At 43.1% G+C, this 18,105-nt stretch overlaps 1 long non-coding RNA gene across 1 annotated transcript; it reads left to right on the forward strand.

Moving 5' to 3' along the window:
• Nucleotides 1-504: 504 nt before the first annotated feature.
• On the forward strand, nucleotides 505-17,794 carry LOC117713116 (uncharacterized). The gene is made up of 3 exons (XR_004607367.2): nucleotides 505-806; nucleotides 2,900-2,971; nucleotides 13,147-17,794. It is a non-coding gene; the product is annotated as an uncharacterized LOC117713116 (long non-coding RNA).
• Nucleotides 17,795-18,105: the final 311 nt, after the last annotated feature.

An 18,105-nucleotide genomic window follows, 5' to 3' on the forward strand; every position in this document is an offset into this window, starting at 1 on the left:
AATATCTAGAGGGAGGGAATCCTGGGGAGGTGAGAGAGGCCAGGATGCAACTAACATGGAGGTTTCCAGATGTATAACATGTGCTTGTGTGTAGGGCCTGAGGGAGCCTGGAGAACTGACCAGCTTTGATATGTAACCATAGGTGCATGCCAATATCTTTGTGTTCGACTGCTGTGAGCAGACCCCATGACCATGGCAACTCTTATAAAAGAAAGCATTTAACTGGGGCTACTGTACAGGTTCACTGTTATAATGGTGGAAAGCATGGCAGAGTGCAGGCAGACATGTTACCAAAGAAGTAGCTGAGAGTTCTACATCTGGATCCACAGGCAGCAAGAAGAGATAGACTCTGGGCTAGGAATGGGTGTTTGGAACCTTAAAGCCCAGCTCCAGTGACATACTTCTTCCAACAAGGCCACACTTACCCTGACAAGGCCACACCTCCTAATCCTTTCAATAATGCCACCCCTAAGCTTTTAAATCTGTGAGCCTATGGGTGCCATTCTTTCTCAGACCACCACAAGAACCATGTCTCTTGTGCCAGGGGCAAGGAAACTATTCTTTTTTGGGGTGGGGCACCTATTTCACAAGTTCTTGAGAAATTCTGGCTTTTATCTAACCACCAGAAATCCTTCTATAATCCAACATTTCTGGATAGATCTGAGACTTACCAATGGCTTTTACACACTAGGCTGGCTAGTTTTTTGTTTTTTGTTTGTTTTTTGGTTTTTTTTAATGCCAGCTTGACACAAACTAGAGTCATTTTGGAAAAGGGAATCTTAACTGAAAAAATGCTTGGCCTGTAGGTAAGTCTACATGGTATTTTCTTGATTGATGATGATGGGGGAGGGTCCAGTCCACTGTGGGAGACACCTACCATCCCTGAGCTGGTGTGTGTGTGTGTGTGTGTGTGTGTGTGTGTGTGTGTGTGTGTGATGATGATGATGATGTTTGATGTAGAATCTGCATGTGAACACTGAAGGTCCTGTTCCCCAATTGGTCCTTGATCAACCAATAAAGATGCTAGCAGCCAATGAGCTGGGCAGAATAGGCAGGACTTCCAGTTTTCCTGCAGGCAGGCTAGCAGACGCAGGGAAAGAGAAAAGCCTTGCTGTGCTTCAGAGGGAGAAACAGCTATCAACCAAGTGAGATCTCAGGTGGAGTGGCCATTGGCTGCTTCCCTGGCTGGGCCTGGAGTAGCAGACAGGATATTAGAAACACAATTAATCTGAGGACTGATTTAGGGTACTGAGCTGGGAGTAAAAAGAACTGCAGGATAACTGAGGAAGGCTTACAAGAGCCTGGCAATTGAGTTGAAACTTATCAAATATAAGTTAATGTAAGTGTGTGTCTTTCATCCACACATCCAAAGAACCTGGGCAGGGCTGGTAGTGCAGTCCTCCTGGAGTTTAAAGTGGGGTAGCAAAAGTTACATTACACATTACAGATGGCGCCCAATATGGGGCAAGACTCCATTATTAATTTAGGAATTCTCGGATGATACACACACACACACACACACACACACACACACACACACACAAATAATATAAGTCTAAGAACAGGGGAAAGCTGCTGCCAGAGAGGCTGGGAACTCCTGCTGTGCGGTCAAGCCACCACCAGGATGAAGGCAGTGAGAGACAATAAAAGCTACCTGCTTCCTACAAACAGGTCATCAAAGGTTAAAATTTTAAATTTTGATTTAATTATTTTAAGGATAGAAGGGAATACAGATTTTGCTGGAGCCACGTGGGAATTTCTTCCTGAAATTCGGAACTGATACAGAGAGTTTAAGATGGGAGGCAGAGAGCCTGTTGGTAGACACAACAAGTATTAAGCTCCACAAAAGAAAAAAGTTACAGAGATTGAATCAACAAATGCTTTAAAGAGATGCAAAAGTCTTGCCAGGGTAATTTCTCGGGATCTTTAAACATGATCTACTTATGGGATTTCTTTGCCTGGTATGACAAAAATAGAGCCTGAAAATAGGCTTATATAGTAATCAGAAGGGAATTTAAGTTTACGTTATATAAATAATTTAGGCCTTGATCTCATGAAGGTCAAGGCATGGGACAGCAACTGTCTCGTTGGTTAATATTTGCTTAGATTGCTTTATTTGCTTTGAATGTTTTATCAAGAATGAGTGTGGTTATGAGTTTGGTGGTTATATTAAAATTCCTGTGGAAGAGAGGAATGCCTAAACATTCATTGAATCCCAGTTACTGAAACAAGGACATGCTATTTTAAAAGAAAGGCTCTATATTTGTGTTGACAGGAAAGGAGAAGAGGATCTGGACCCCTTTCAGATTGATATAGATCAGATATGACAGGGAGAGAGATCCCCTGAAGAACTATAAAAGTTCAAAAAAACCATACAAGGCAGGTAAAGATTCATCATGTCATCCTTCACATGGCATAAATAAAAATGTATTAAATTGGTTATTGATAAAACTGGTTATTGGTTATTTTATGATAACTCATAAAAAAAGACAACTGTCTTTCATGTGTTCAAACAAGAAGCAGAATTTCCTTCTTAACTGATCTGTGCACCCTGCACAACCCATACAAAAATCTTAATGATACTAAAATTTTGGTTGTGAGATTCATTCATATGTTGCAGAATGTATACCTCTGACAAGATTTATCTGCTGGGATGCTAAACTGACCTGCTGATCCAGCCCCCTGCTTCCTCATGCTGTCCAGAGACTTGCTTCCAAAACAGCCCCAGGATTGCTGCTGATTCCAGGTCATCTTGCTTCATCCAACTTTTCAGGCAGATTTGGTCAGAACTTCAGTGTGAACCTTCCAAATATGCAGACACTGGATAACAGATGCTAAAGCTAGCCTTCTTAAGTCTAATCAGTTTTTTCTAATTTTTTTACCCTCTCCACCCCTTTAGAGAATTTCTCATCATCCGTATTCAGCAGGAAGAAGCTATGGAGTGTGATCAGCCCAATTCCCTACGTGTCTGGTAATGGTTATTTTACAAATTATAGATAAGTTGTCATTTTAAATTATAATTTGGAAATGGTCACAATTTTGAACAGGGAGGAAATAGATGGGATGGATTACTAATTTCATTCTTGAACAAGACATTATGTAGCCATAATCTTAATTGATAAAATCTTTATAATTGATACAAATTAAATGTATAATATCTTACATTGGTACAGAATTTATATTGATACAGATTTTAGGTTTTCATTGGTATAAATCTATATATTGATACAAAATTTAAAATTAATATTGTTATTCTTAGGCATTGTTTCTATACAGCTCACTTAAAAATATGAGGCTTAGACCTAGTCCTTCTAATAGCTGCTTTACAAACTGTTTAGGAGATGATTGTGTAACACAAGTTAAGGATCAGATAACAACTCATGGTTATATTAGATTTGGATTTAATTATAATGAAGTGTTTTCAGTTTACTTAAATAAAAATGGCTAAGAGTAGTTAAGGTTTAAGAATTCAGAGAAAGTTTATTTAGATAGTCTTCAAAAACATCAAAAATCCACAAAATATAACATTGAATGTTATTTCATTATTAAGGATTTGACCATGAGACATGTTTATTCCTGACAGCTTCCCCATTCTCCTTCAAAGAAAAATTCAGCATTGTTACCTCTAGGCAAGGTTACTTATCATGGAAAGGTAGCCACAAAGCAGAAATTGCCTATTTCATCTATAGACAAAATACTGTCCAAAAAAAGATACACTATACAAAATAGTCAACTTATATCTGCCAAGACAGGGCATCATAATCCTGCTTTACAAAGGTCTGTCAGATGATCCCGGGCCAAAAGGCTAAAGACAGATGCTCCAATGTTATAAAAAATTAGGGGTTGTCCAGGCAGTCAGCTGTCTCTATAATTGTTTAAGTTTTAGAAGCTATGTTTGGTGCCTTCTATATACTCAGACAATATTTAACTTATTCTCAATTTTCTGAAGGGGTTAAAGACTAGTTATATAGTCTCATAATCAAACTCAAGTTTTTTAACATTGAGAGAGAGGTTATAAAGTAAAAGATATTATTTCAGCTGGTGTTACAGGCTAAAATATAAACATAATTCAGGGATAAAATTATAACTCTTTATGTTAGAAATGATAGAATACTTTAATTAACAAATATAATAGACTAGATGTTATTTGTAAATCATACTTTATAATTTACATGATTATAATGGTTTTGTTCATTTTATGTCTGAGAGAAAAGTTTCTTTTTATTTTATTTATTTATTTATTTATTTATTTATTTATTTATTTATTTTTTGTTTTTTTCGAGACAGGGTTTCTCTGTGTAGCCCTGGCTGGCTGTCCTGGAACTAACTCTGTAGACCAGGCTGGCCTCGAACTCAGAAATCCGCCTGCCTCTGCCTCCCAAGTGCTGGGATTAAAGGCGTGCGCCACCACCGCCCGGCAAAGTTTCTTTTTAAAAATCGGACAGAAAAGGTGAGATATAGGAGGTGGTTCTGGTGCTTTGTTCGGGAATCTGTGTGTGGAAGGAGAAAGGCCTTACCATGCTTCAGTGGGAGAAAGAACAACGGTCAATCGTGCGAGATCTCGGGCAGAATGGCCATGGGTTGCTTCTGTGGCTGGGCCCGGGGTAACAGGAGAGATATTAAAAACATAATTAAGCTGAGGACAGATTTAGGGGGCTAAACAAGGAAAAGTTAACTGAGTGACTAAAGTTGAGGGCAGATTCAGGGTACTGAGCTGGGAGTGAAGAGAATCGTGCAATAGCCAAGAGAGTCTTAGAAGAGCCCAGCCAGTGAGCTAAAGCATAGCAAAGATAATCTAGTGTGTGTGTGTGTGTGTGTGAGTGTGTGTGTGTGTGTGTGTGTGTGTGTGTGTGTGTGTATCTTTCATCCGAAGACCTGAGGAAACTTGAACAGGGCTGATAGTGAGGTCCTCCTAGAGCTTAAAACGGGGCAACAAAAACTATATGCTACAGTCCTGGGTTGTATAAGAACACAGGCTGAGCAAGCTACAATGAGCAAGTCAATAAGCAGCACCCCTCCACAGCCTCACCATCAATACCGCTAGGTTCCTGAGTTCCTGTACCAACTTCCTTCAGAGGCAGACTGTCGAACAGAAGTATAAGCAAATAAAGCTTCCTCTCATATTGGTTTTTGGTTATAGTTTTTAATCAAAGCAATAGAAGCCAAACTACACAGAACGCCATCCTTTTGGCGTGGTAGAGGGGAGGAAAGCAAAGGGGGTGGAGGAAGAAAATGATGAGGAGGAGGAGGAAGAGGAGGAGCAGGCGGAAGAGGAGAATATACAATGAGAATTGCCAGATAGTCTTACTAGACACTGCCCAGTATTTTCCAGCAAGGCTCCCCACCAGCCCTATGGGAACATTGATTCATTCATATCTGTGATACTTTCTATTGTTAGGTGGATTTTTTTTTTTTTTTTTTTTTTACATTCTGTTGTTTATATCCTCTGGTGTTAGTCAAATAAACAGAAAGGCTTTCAAAAGGGTTACTTAGAGACTCTTGAAGCTTCAGTGCCACAGAGACGCTAAAGTAGCTGATAAGATAGAGTGAGCAGGGTGTGCTAAACAGGAATCCACTTCCTCCAAGGGCAGGACCAAAGGAGCTCCTTATAAACCAGTGTGGCTCCTAGACCCTTCTTTGGCCCATCTCCAAAGAAGTGTTAGAATCCTGAATAGCATGAAAAAAAAATTACAAGGAACAGGCAAAAATGACATTCAATGGAGGGGCTGGTCCACAGTCTGCAGAGCTGTCTCTAGGGAGCCCAGCACAGGAATGTCTGAGACTACATAGGCCAGCTCCAAAGGTCTCTTTCCCAAAGATGGCGACTGCACTGGTGCCAGACCCTCGTTTTTCCCATCTTGTCCTGGAAGAGGAGCCTGAGATGGCGTAGGGAACAGGAAGAGAATCACAGCAGGCAGAACCAGAGAGCTCACCCCACCCTCACCTTGCCTGGTGACTTCTCAGCCCTGAAACAGGCCCTATCAGGGAGGAGAAGAGGTTCAAGTTAGGCAACAGTGTGGAGTTATGATTGAGTCAGCCATCTTAACCTTTTAATTACTAAAACATTCTCGATAAGCCTCACACCCTGAAACTGTTCCTCCTAGAGATACACTTACTTTGGCTGTCTGGAACTCCATACTTCCTGTTGCTCAGGCCCAAAGCCATCTCCTTCACTCCACACTGTACCAATGAGCTATCTCTACATTACAGTCTCTATGGCTGTATACAGTATACAAACTTGAATCCAAGATCATCAGAGTGGCAGAATGAGCCTTTCCAGGGCTTCTACCACATGACAATGTCCACACACAAAAGTATCTTCCCAGGAGCTGAGAAAACCAGATGAGAAGTTACAGTACTCAAGTATAGCAAAAATCACAAGAAGGTGCCTTGAAGAAAGCATGAGACAATTTTACTTTATGTGCAGCCTAATCCTTTTTTCTTGGGAATCCCAGAGAATTGGGGACCACTGGGCCTGCCCCACTTAAACACAGTGGCAATCAGGTGCAGGCAGATCCAGAGGTCTGGTCAGTACTTATGACAAAGACTCTCAGGATGCCCCAGTAATAGGTGAGATCTTTCAGCCTCAAGCTCCATTCTTGCTCCTGGTCCAGACCAGCAGAATCAGCCCTGTTTATACAGCTCCAGACTTCAGATGCCCTGCAGGGCCAGGTCCGCTCATCTCCCTAGAAGCTCCAGTGACAGGCAAGAACCACTTTAGGACTGAAATTTCTTCCTAATAGGAGTAAGAATTCTAGAGAGCCAAATAAAGTTGAAAATTATTTTTAAAAATCTATTTGTCAGCTGTGTCATTGGTAGTGGCACAAGCCTTTAATCTCAGCTGTTTTGCTACAGGCTCTTTTTAAGTGCAGCTAAGGGAATTTTAGGGATGGTTTGGCCATTTTTAATATGATTGACTAGGTAAGCAGCAGTTACATTAGTATATTTTTAATTGTTTGCTATATTAGCTTTAGCATTTGTGGTCAGACCCTAGAGAAATTCCAGGACTGTCTTGAGCTGACTATCTCTCTCAGTTAAATGTCATTGCTTATTAATGGCCCATTGTCTGTATTTCCTCTCCCCCCCCACCCCCCACCCAGCCTTGCATGCTTCTTTGGGAAGCTAAAGCTTAAGGCCTATAACATGGCTGCTCCTTCTAAAATGGAGTGAGTTAGGTCCTCTCAATCTTCATTATCATTATTATTGTTTTTTGAGACAAGGTTTCTCCGTGTAGCCCTGGTTGTCCTGGAACTTGCTCTGTAGACCAGGCTGGTGAACTCACAGAGATCCACCTGTCTCTGCCTCCCAAGTGCTGTGATTGTAGGCATGTGCCATCACTGCCTGGCTAAAAGTTATTATTTTTATTTTGTGTGTGTATGTGTGTGTGTGTGTGTGTGAGAGAGAGAGAGAGAGAGAGAGAGAGAGAGAGAGAGAGAGAGAGAGAGAATGTATATACATGGGCATCATACATCATATGTGTGCAGGTGCCCGCACAGACCAAAAGAGTCTTTGGGATGGGGTCTCACTTTGTAGTCCTGATGCCTGGCCTTGAACTTAGTATGTAGACCAGGGCCTCAAACTCACGGAGAGCCACCTGTCTTTCCCTCCCGAGAGCTAGGATTAAGGACTTGACCATGCCAAGCCTACTTCTTCTTATTGGCGATGCTCATGCCTATAATTGCAGCACTTGAGAGGCAGAGACAGAATAACAATGCACTCTACCACTGAGCAATATACCCCACATCTAATACTTTAAAAAAATTAAGTAAAATTCAGATACTAGGCTACAAACACTTGCTATGTAGCCCAGGATGGCCCTTTATATTAGCCTCAGAGAAACAGAGATTAGAGGCATGTGTTACTATTCCTGGCAATGCTTCAATCTTTATTTTTTAAAAAAATATGTATTAGTGCTTCGCCTGCATGTGTGGATGTGTTCCTGTGTGCCTGGTACCTACAGAGGCCAGAAGAGGGGATTGGATCCCCTGGTACTGGAGTTAAGGATGCCTGTGAGATAGCCATGTGGGTGGTGGGATTCAAATTGCGTCCTATGGAAGAATAACAAGTTTCCACCAACCACATGGCAGCTCACAACCATCTGTAATGGGATCTGAAGCCCTCTTCTGGTGTGTCTGAGGACAACTACAGTGTACTCACATACATAAAATAAATAATTGTTGAGAGAGAAGAGAGAGAATATCCAGAGGGATCTGGCAGAGTCCAGAGCAGAAAGAAAACTGGACATGGCCCAGGCTGGAAGAGTGTGAGAGGACAGTGGAGATAGCAAGAGAGACTAGCAAGTGGCGAGCAAGGGTAGCACCAGAGAGAACAGTTGGAATATGAGTCCACGAGCAGAGGGAGTTTAAGTATAGGAGGGGGTGAGGGGGGCTAGAAGACTAGGGTGGGGGCTTTGAAATGTATAACAAGTATTTGTGAATAGGGTCTGAGGGGCCTGAGGCCAGCGTGGGCTTTGGTATGAAACCACATGTACATGCCCAGTGGAGAGCCATGTCCCTTCTGCCAGAGGCAAGGAAAATGACTCCTTTTGGGGATGGAGAACCCATTTCACAAGTTCCCATGGAACGCTGGCTTTTATCTAACAGCCAGTGATCCTTCTATAGTGCAGCTTGAGGTCATTTCTGGATATGGACCACTGGAGACCTAGCAGATTTATCTCAAGGGGGAAAGTACAGGAAGCTACCATAGGGCAGTCACTGGATATTCGATAAGACTTTTTATAACACTTAAAAAAAAAGGTTTTATATACTAAAGAAAAGATTTGATTTGCTGCCATAACTGAAGATCCAGAAAAATACATTTTGGGCATAGCTGAATCCATGTAGGTCATGCAAAAATGTTCACTCTGAATTGGGCTCTATATCTACCTGGCAATTCTTAGCAGCCAAATAAGGACCTAGGTGTTTTCTACATGCACACCTCCAGACAATTCATGGCAGCCAAAGAGAACTGTGCATCATTTAAGGAACATGCCTAAATCTTGCTCCATGAGAATTGAGAACAAAGAGGGGGGCCATCTCAGGAACTTTTAAAAAAAGATTTATTTATTTTATGTATGTATTTATTTTATTTATTTCACTGTCTTCAGACACACCAGAAGAGGGCAACAGATCCAATTTCAGTTGGTTGTGAGCCACCATGTGGTTGCTGGGAATTGAACTCAGGACCTCTAAGAAGAGCAGTCAGTGCTCTTAACCACTGAGCCATCTTTCCCACCCCATTTTCTCTCACTTATCCACAATAAAAACCTTTTCCCCTCCCTCCCAACCCCCACATCCCCACTGGCCATGATGCCACACGCCTTGGCACAGGCAGGCAGGTCTCTAAGTTGGAGCCAGCCAGGGCTACACAGAGAAACTCTGTCTCAAAAACATAAACCAATCCAAACCAAACAAAACCTAACCCTCTACTGGAGCAGCCATTTCAGTGGTTTCCTTACTAGGACTCCTCACACACAGAAGCCACCCTGGAACTCCTAAGAGACCCACCAGCCTCTGCACACCAAGTGCTGACATTCAAGATGTGTGCCACTGTGTTGGTTAATTTGGGAAGAGAGACCCTCAACTGAAAAAAATACCTCTGTAAGATTTGCATTTCCCTAGTGTTTGATATGGGAGGGCAAGCTCATTGGGTCAGGTGATCCTGGATGATTCAAAAAAACAGGATCCAGGATGAGAAAGTTATGAGCAATAAACCAGCAAACAGCATTCCATCATGGCTTCTGCTTCAGCTTCCGCCTACTGGTTCCTGCCCTGACTTCTCTCCATGATGGAGTGTGACCTGTGAGTTCTGAGCTGAAACAAACCTGATTTCCCTAAGTTGTATTGATTGGTTTTGTTGTTGTTGTTGTTGCTGCTGCTGCTTAATTTTTGGTGTTTGTTTGTTTTTTGTTTGTTTGTTTGTTTGTTTGAGACAGGATTTCTCTGTGTAACAAACCTTGGTTGTCCTGGACTCACTCTGTACCTACCCCAGGCTGGCCCTTGAGAGATCCACTGGCCTCTGCCTCCTCAGTACTGGGATTAAAGGCATGAACCACCACCTCCCAGACAGTTGCATTTGTTTTGGTCATGGTGCTTTATCGATGAAGTAGAAACCCTAAGACAGCCACCATTCCTGACTTTCTTTTTGATTATCTAACACACATCCATTTCGCCTTCTATGCTAATAGTACTCTAATTTTCTTGCTTGCTTGCTTGATAATTCCTTACATGGATCCAGGAACTTGTCCTGACCAGGGCTGTCTTAGTTAGGGTTTTACTGCTGAGAACAGACACCATGACCAAAGCAAGTCTTATAAGGACAACATTTAATTGGGGCTGCCTTCCAGGTTCAAAGGACCAGTCCATTATCATCAGGGTGGGATCACGGCACCATGCAGGCAGATATGGGGCTGAAGGAGCTGAGCCCACCTCTTATTCCGAAGGCAGCTAGGAGAAGACTGGCTTCCAGGAAGCTAGGATGAAGGTCTTAAGCCCACACCCACAGTGATACACCTACTCCAACAAGGCCACATCTCCTAATAGTGCCATTCCCTGGGCCAAGCATACACCATCACCAGGGCAGTGAGAGAATGAAGAAAAATAAACAGCGACACAGAAAAGCTGGGATCAGATAGACTCAGCTCCCTGGTGGAGAAGCCTCAGCAGTCTGGAAGCTCAGTGTGTTTATTATATAGAGTTAACAAGGAGGCAGGGTTATTGCATGGAGGTGAACAGGGAGGCAGGGTTTATGGTGCATAGCTGGATCAAGGAGATAGGGTTAGCTTGTTTTGATAGAAGCTAATCTTGGTAGCTAGCTAATCTTGGTAGGAACAGTTTCTGTAAGATAGCAGTCTTTAGACTGTAAATATCTGAAGGGAGAAAGCTATGGTGGACATTTTCTCCATGAACTATCAACATCCATGTATGGACCAAGGAAGGCTTTGCCATTGTAGAGTGAAAAATTATAAAGGCCATCTTATGAAATATGTGTAAATTTTTCGCCTTAGACCTTGGGCAGAAAAGCACCTGCCAGCAGGTTTGGGTCCATCCAATTAGTTACAGAGGAGGGGGGAGTTACAGTACAAAGGCCTGTTAAGAACATCCCAGAAACTGACTGGCCAAGGGAAGAACTACACCCTGCCCCATGGTACGGCCTACTAGTGTTCAAAAGAGGTAAAACAACCAATCCTGTGCACCCGCGCGAAAGTTCGATTTTTCCCTACCCCGCCCATATATAAGCGCTATGCCCCTGAGCCACGAGGTCAGTCCCTCCATCCCCTATGTGAGATATGGGGATATGGGCTGGCCCAGAGCTCTGATATAATAAACCACCTCATGTATTTTACAGCAAGACGGTCTCTCGTGTGTCCTTTGGGTGCGTGTTATCCTGTGACTTAAGTGGACCCCTTTTTGGGGAGTCCCGGACCTTTCACCATCTTTGGTGGTTTGATTAAGAATGGCCCCCATAGCCGGGCAGTGGTGGCACACACCTTTAATCCCAGCACTTGGGAGGCAGAGGCAAGCAGATTTCTGAGTTCGAGGCCAGCCTGGTCTACAGAGTGAGTTCCAGGACAGCCAGGGCTACACAGAGAAACCCTGTCTCAAAAAACAAACAAACAAACAAACAAACAAACAAAAATGGCCCCCATAAACTCATATATTTGAATGCTTAGTCTCCAGGGAGTGGAACTCTGACAGGATTAGAAAGGTTGGAGGAAGTGTGTCACTGGGGGTGGGCTTTGAAGTTTCAAAAGTCCTTGCTAGGCCTAGTTCTTTCTCCTCTTCCTCCTGCTGCCTGTGGATCAGGATGTAGCGCTCCACTACTTCTCCAGTACCATGTCTGCCTGCATGCCACCATGTTCCCCATCATGATGGTAATAGACTAAACCTTTGGAACTACAAGCAAGCTCCCGATTAAGTGTTTTCTTTCATAAGAGTTACCTTGGTTATGGTATCTCTTCATAGCAACGAAGTACTAAGATACCATTCCTCTGAGCCTCACCCTAAGAAGCTTTCCCATTTCCCCCTGGGTCTGAGGCTATGGTTCTTGGCATGGCTCTCTATGGTCAATGACACATACTTAGGTCTCACGTACCTAGGGCTTCCTCCACTCCCCTTCCTCCTCCTTCCCTCCCTTCCTCCACCTGTCTTTTCTGGATCTCACTATAAAAAGCCCCAACTAGCCTAGGACTTACTATGTAGACCAGGTAGGCTTCTAACTCAGAGATCCTCCTGTCTCTTGCCTCTTGAGTGCTGGGATAAGGGTGTGCACCATCATTGCCTGGCCATCATTGATTTCTTGCCAGTGACTGTCCTTGGTTTTAGCCCCATGGGCTGTATGTGCCTTCTTTCTATCAGCAGTCACCAGACCAGCCAAGTGGTCCTGACCTAACCACATAGACTGGTTTAGAGATAGTTACCTAAGTTACCTGATTTTATTTACTTGTGAGACAGCATCTGTAACTCTGAATTTGTGGAATTAAGTCATCTTCCTGCCTCAGCCTCCAGAGTAGGTGTGGTGATTTGAATGAGATGTTCCCCATAATATCAGGTATTTGAATTTTTGATCCCCGAGGGTGGCCCTGTTTGGCAAGTCTTGGGAGGAGTGGCCTTGCTGAGGAGGTGTGTCACTGAGGGCCAGCTTTGAGGTTTGCACACTGTGTTTGTATACTAGCTAGGATCTGCTCTCTGCTTCCAGTTGTGGTTCCAGTTGTGAGCACTCAGCTGTTCTGACATCCTGCCATCATTTATCACCACCGTGGATCATTGTTGCTCTGGAACCTAAGCCTCAAAGAAGACCTTTAGTCCATAAACCTCGGTCGTGGTGTTTTAGCACAGCAATAGAAAAGTACTTAGTACAGCAGGCTAGACTGTCAGTGTGATGAGAACTGGAGACAGAATGTGGCCAGGCTGTTAGGGGAGTGCTGGGAAAGGAGCAGTTCTGCCTCTTGTCCTTGATAATCAGCTCTGTCTAGGCCAGAAGCCGGGAATGTTCTTGTTTCCATCAGAAGTTGGGCCCTAGTCACATATGAAAATGTTTTAATGCATTGGTTTGTGCTCTGGATTCCTGTTTGTTTGTTTTGTTGTTGTTGTTGTTGTTGTTGTTGTTGTTGTTGTTTTATCTTAATCTTTTTTCTCCTTTACACAGTAACTCAATAAGCACTGCTGCTTGGAAGGTCTGTGTGACAGGATCCTCGTTATCCCTTGAAGCTGTGCTCCAAACTCTATGCAGACACTGGGATGGAGAGGCACATGAACAACTCCTGGGGGGTCAACTGCACGGACAGGTCACTTCCCACCCAGGCCTCAACCCAGAAGGTCCCTAAAGTTAATAAAGCCTTTAGATAGAAACCCCCTCCTAATGGGAATTCTGCCTACCTCTACCTATACAATAAATGAATAAAATGTAATAAAACAATTAATTCCAACTCGATAGCAGAGAACGGAATAGTCTTTTCCAGGGATGAAAGGGAGACCAGGGAAATAATCACAAGATATATACCATCTCCGTTAGGTCGGAGAGATTCAGCCAAAGATCTATTGTGAAATGTGGTAACTGTAGTTAAAAATAATCAATGCTATAATTTGCTAAGAGATTGGATTTTAAGTGTTTTCATTAAGTTTCTTTTGTTAAAATATCCTCACACAGTCCTGGACTTAGTTATTGTACTAATGCTGTGAAGAGACACAGTGCCCAAGCCAGTACTTATAAAAAGATAGCATTTAATTGGAGGCAAAGAGAGAGTGAGATTTGGCCTGGCATGGGCTTTTGAAACCTCAAAGGCCACCCACAGTGACACTCCTCCTCCCACAAGGCCACACCTCCTCCCACAAGGCCACACCTCCTAATCCTTCCTAAACTGTCTACCAACTGGGAAACTAGCATTCAAATTTTCACTCAAACCACCACAAACACTAAATGCACAGTTGCTTAAGTTATTTAGATAAAATGGGATCATATTTGCATATAGCTTACCCATATACTCCCAGGTAGGTTTTGTGTGTGTGTGTGTGTGTGTGTGTGTGTGTGTGTGTGTGTGTGTGACAGGGTTTACAGCCTAGGTATGCCTTGGATTTCTTATGTAGAGGAGAATGACTTGGAACTTCTGGTCCTCCTGTCTCCACCCTCAAGAGATGGAATTACAGATGTGCGCTATCATATCCAGTTTATGCTATATTAGGGATCTGCGGTGGTTAGCATAGGTATGGCCCGTATGGTTAGAATAGGTATGACTCATGTTTAAATGCTTGGCCCATAAGGAATGGTACTATTAGGAGGTGTGGCCTTGCTGGAGTATGTATGTCCTTGTGTGTCACTGTGGCGGTGGGCTTTCAGGTCTCCTGTGCTCAAGCTACACTCGGTGTGGTACACAGTCTCCTGCTGCCTTCGGATCAAGATGTAGAACTCTCAGCACTGTCTCTAGCACCATGTCTGCCTGCACACCACCATGTCTCCCACCATAATAATAATGGACTAACCTCAAAAACTATAAGCCAGCCCCAATTAAATGTTTTTCTTTGTAAGAGTTGCCTTGGTCACTGTGTCTCTTCACAGCAATAGAAACCCTAAGACAAAGTCTAACCCAGGGCTTTATCCATGCTGCGCTGCCATCTGAGATATAACCCCACATAATTTAAATCATCTCTATTTTATATTTAATATTAAATACATTGTAAAGATTAGTAGTCATTACTCTGTGAGAGAATCATGGCTGTAAACTCATCCATTTTCAATACAGACACACTTGCTACACTACTTAAAAAAAAACTTTTTTGAGTTATTTTCCTTTATGTGCATGTGTGTTTTGCTTTATGTGTATGAGTGTTCTGCCTGTGTGTGTGTGCATGACTGGTACCCACACAGGTGGGAAGAGGGCATTAGATTACCCCAGAACTGGAGTTACAGACAGTTGTAAGCCATCACGTGGGTGCTGAGAACTGAGACTTGAGAATCCTCTGTAAGAAAAGCGAATGTTTGTAACTGCTGAGCCGGCCGTCTCTGCAGCCTCTTTCTATACGTTTTCATTTGCTGTTGGTGGATCTGTGCATGTGGAATCTGAATACCCAGAAGGTGTTCTGTTCAGTTCTGTCAAGTCGAAACAGTTGAGAATCACCTGGGAAGGCCATCTCAATGGATGACGGTGTAGTTTAGCCTGACTGTGAGGATGTCCCTGGGCACTTATCTTGACTATTGGGAAGAAATGCCCCCTTTGAGCAGCACTGTTCCCTGAGCAGAGACATCCAGATTGTACAAGGATGGGAGAGGGAGCTTAGCAATAGTGTGCATACATTAACCCATGCTGAAGTAAGACCCAGTGCAACCAACTACTTAAGCTCTTGACGCCTTTCCCCACTGTGATGACTGTAACCTAGAACTATAATAAGCCCTTTCCCCTTAAACAGTCCCCTCCCCCCAGAATATTTTATCACAGCAACAGGAAAAGAAACTAAGACAAAGGACAAACTATCTGAATTATCTCTAAATACAGGAAACACAACACTAGCAAAATTTGCACATGTGCACGAAACCCAAAGGCACAGAAAGGGAAACAAGAGTTGGGGCTCTACAGTCAGCACAAGCAAGTGTCTAGAAAACTATTGTCCTTAAAGACCTCAAGATGTGTTGCTTGACAAATAATTTTTCTATGTTAATAGCAATAAATAATATTAACCAAAGAGTAAATCACTTAGCAGTTTTAAAAGACTTTAATGTTTTAAGTGATACTGATGATGGTGGCTGCTTGTACTCTTGTGTTAATTTGTGTCCGCATATTGTTTGTACAGGAGAGTCTGCGCTGAGAGACCCTGCCCCATTTGGTTCTGATTGGTCAATAAAGATGCCAGCAACTAATGGCTGGACAGGGCAGACAGAGGCAGGACTCCAGGATTCCTGGACTTGGAACTGAGAATTCGAAGGAGAAGGAGGTCTGTCTTGCTGTGAGAAGGAGAGGAGAGACACCCTGCCTGAGAAGAGTGGAGGACAGGGAGGCATAGACGGCATGGGAAAGAGCTGGAAGAGTGCAGCCCAGAGGACTGCCCAACTGGGTCTAGGGCAGCCAAGGTAGAATATAGAATTTAGTAAGTGATAACTCGGGATTATCAGAGGGAGATGCATTAATCATGGGGAGGTTAGGAAGTGGCCCAGATACTGTGCTGCTTAAGGCCTATCAAAATATAAAGGTTGTGTGTGTGTCTTTTATTTGAGAACCCAGAGCACTGGGGAGGGTAGCATGGAATGCTCCACTGGGATCTTTCATTTAAAAAAAAATATTGCTATAGATGATGTTGTGTCTTTGTGTGTCTGTGTGCTATGTGTGAATGGACCAATAGCACAGCATGGATGGGAGGTTAGAGGTGAACTGTGTGGAGTCAGTTCTCTTCTGTTCTTATGGAGGTTCTGGGGATTGAACTCAGGTTGCCAAGCTTACAAGACTAGCAGTGCTGTTACTCACTGTGACATATATTTTTTTTCAAGTTTATGTGTATGGGTGTTCTGCCTCATGGACAACTGCGTATCACTTGTGGGCCTGATGACCAGGGAGACCAGAAGAGGACAGCAGATCCTCTGGGACTGGAATTACAGTTGTGGGCCCTGTGGGTGCTAGAATTTGAACTTAAGTCCTCTGGAAGAGCAGTCAGTGCTCTAACCGCTGAGCATTCTCTCCAGCCTGCAGCCAGTGCTCTGAATCACTGAGTAATTCCTCAGCTCTTGGATGAACCATCTTGCTGGCTTTTATTTGCTTACTTGGGGTGAATGTGTGTGAGAGTATTCCTGTGCCCTCGATTATTGTGCATACTAGGCAAGTTAGTACCCATCACTGAGCTAAATCCCAACCTCTGTGACAACTGTGTTAGAAGATGAAACATTTCAGACATGTTCAAAGAAAACACAAATTCATTCTACTGTAAGTGAGGGCACATCATTTGTGAGGACAATTCCCAGGAGTCAGTGTTTTTCCTTGACCATGTAGGTCTTTGGCTCAGGTCAGTAGGCTTGGTGGCTAGCACCTTTACCTGCTGAGCTGCCACTCCAGTCTGAATTTTAACTACATTTTATCAGAGATTTCTGAATAGTTTATAGTAGACAATGACAAAATAGACTATTTACATATACTTTATGCATTCAAAACATGTAACATGTTTTTATTTTGGTGGGGACAATTCTAGGCTACATGGTTTGAGTTTTTTCAAATGTAAACCTCAAAAGATAATTTCATGTATAAATGGACCCCTGCAGTTAATGCCATGTTGTTCAACTCTATGTTTATTATTCTGTCATTTAAAGTCATCGTGTCCTGCTGGGTTGTGGTGGCATACACCTTTAATTCCCGTACTTGGGAGGCGGAGTCAGGCAGATCTCTGTGAGTTTGAGTCCAGACTGGTTTATAGAGCGAGTTCCAGGGCACCCAGAGATACACAGAGAAACCCTGTCTCAGAAAAAAAAAAAGGCATTATGTATAACTGTAATTTTTTCAAAGCCTACTTTTAATGATGGTTCTTAAATGCTTTAATGTCCCTTGTAGCCCACCAACCACCAGAGATAGTGGAAAAGAAAGGATACAGGGGAAGTGGACCTGTTTAGAAATGATTCTTTGTAGTAAATCCTCTCTGCACTGTCAGGAAATCAACATCTCAATTCACAGGTCGGGAGCAGTAGCTCCATACACCTGAAAACACTTGATGCATATATCAATGGTCTAGTTTGGTAGAGTTGGGATAGCAAATACAGATCAGCAGCTGTGGCACTTTGCCACACTTGGTCACTTTGCCAATCAGCCAAAAGCAGCAAGAAGCTACAGCACACCACCAGAAGTTTTTTGGTACGTTTCTCTTTGTGGAGGCCTGACAAATGGAGCTCAACTATGTAGTATAAGGAGGACCAATTCATATATGTTGTTAGTGAAGAATCCTTCATCACATGTCCTTTCACGTTCTTGCTTTAGCAGAACATCCCTTCTCCTGGGTCTGCTGCAGCGAAACATTCCTTCACAAGTCTACCTTAGACTTTCACCTGGGTCTGCTTCAGCAAAATGTTCCCTCACATTTTCCCCAGCAAAACACCTTCCAACACAACTGACTTTCCAAAGAACCCTTATGTTTTTACTTC

The sequence above is a fragment of the Arvicanthis niloticus genome, chromosome 7 (genome assembly GCF_011762505.2).
Source record: "Arvicanthis niloticus isolate mArvNil1 chromosome 7, mArvNil1.pat.X, whole genome shotgun sequence".
Taxonomy (NCBI): domain Eukaryota; kingdom Metazoa; phylum Chordata; class Mammalia; order Rodentia; family Muridae; genus Arvicanthis; species Arvicanthis niloticus.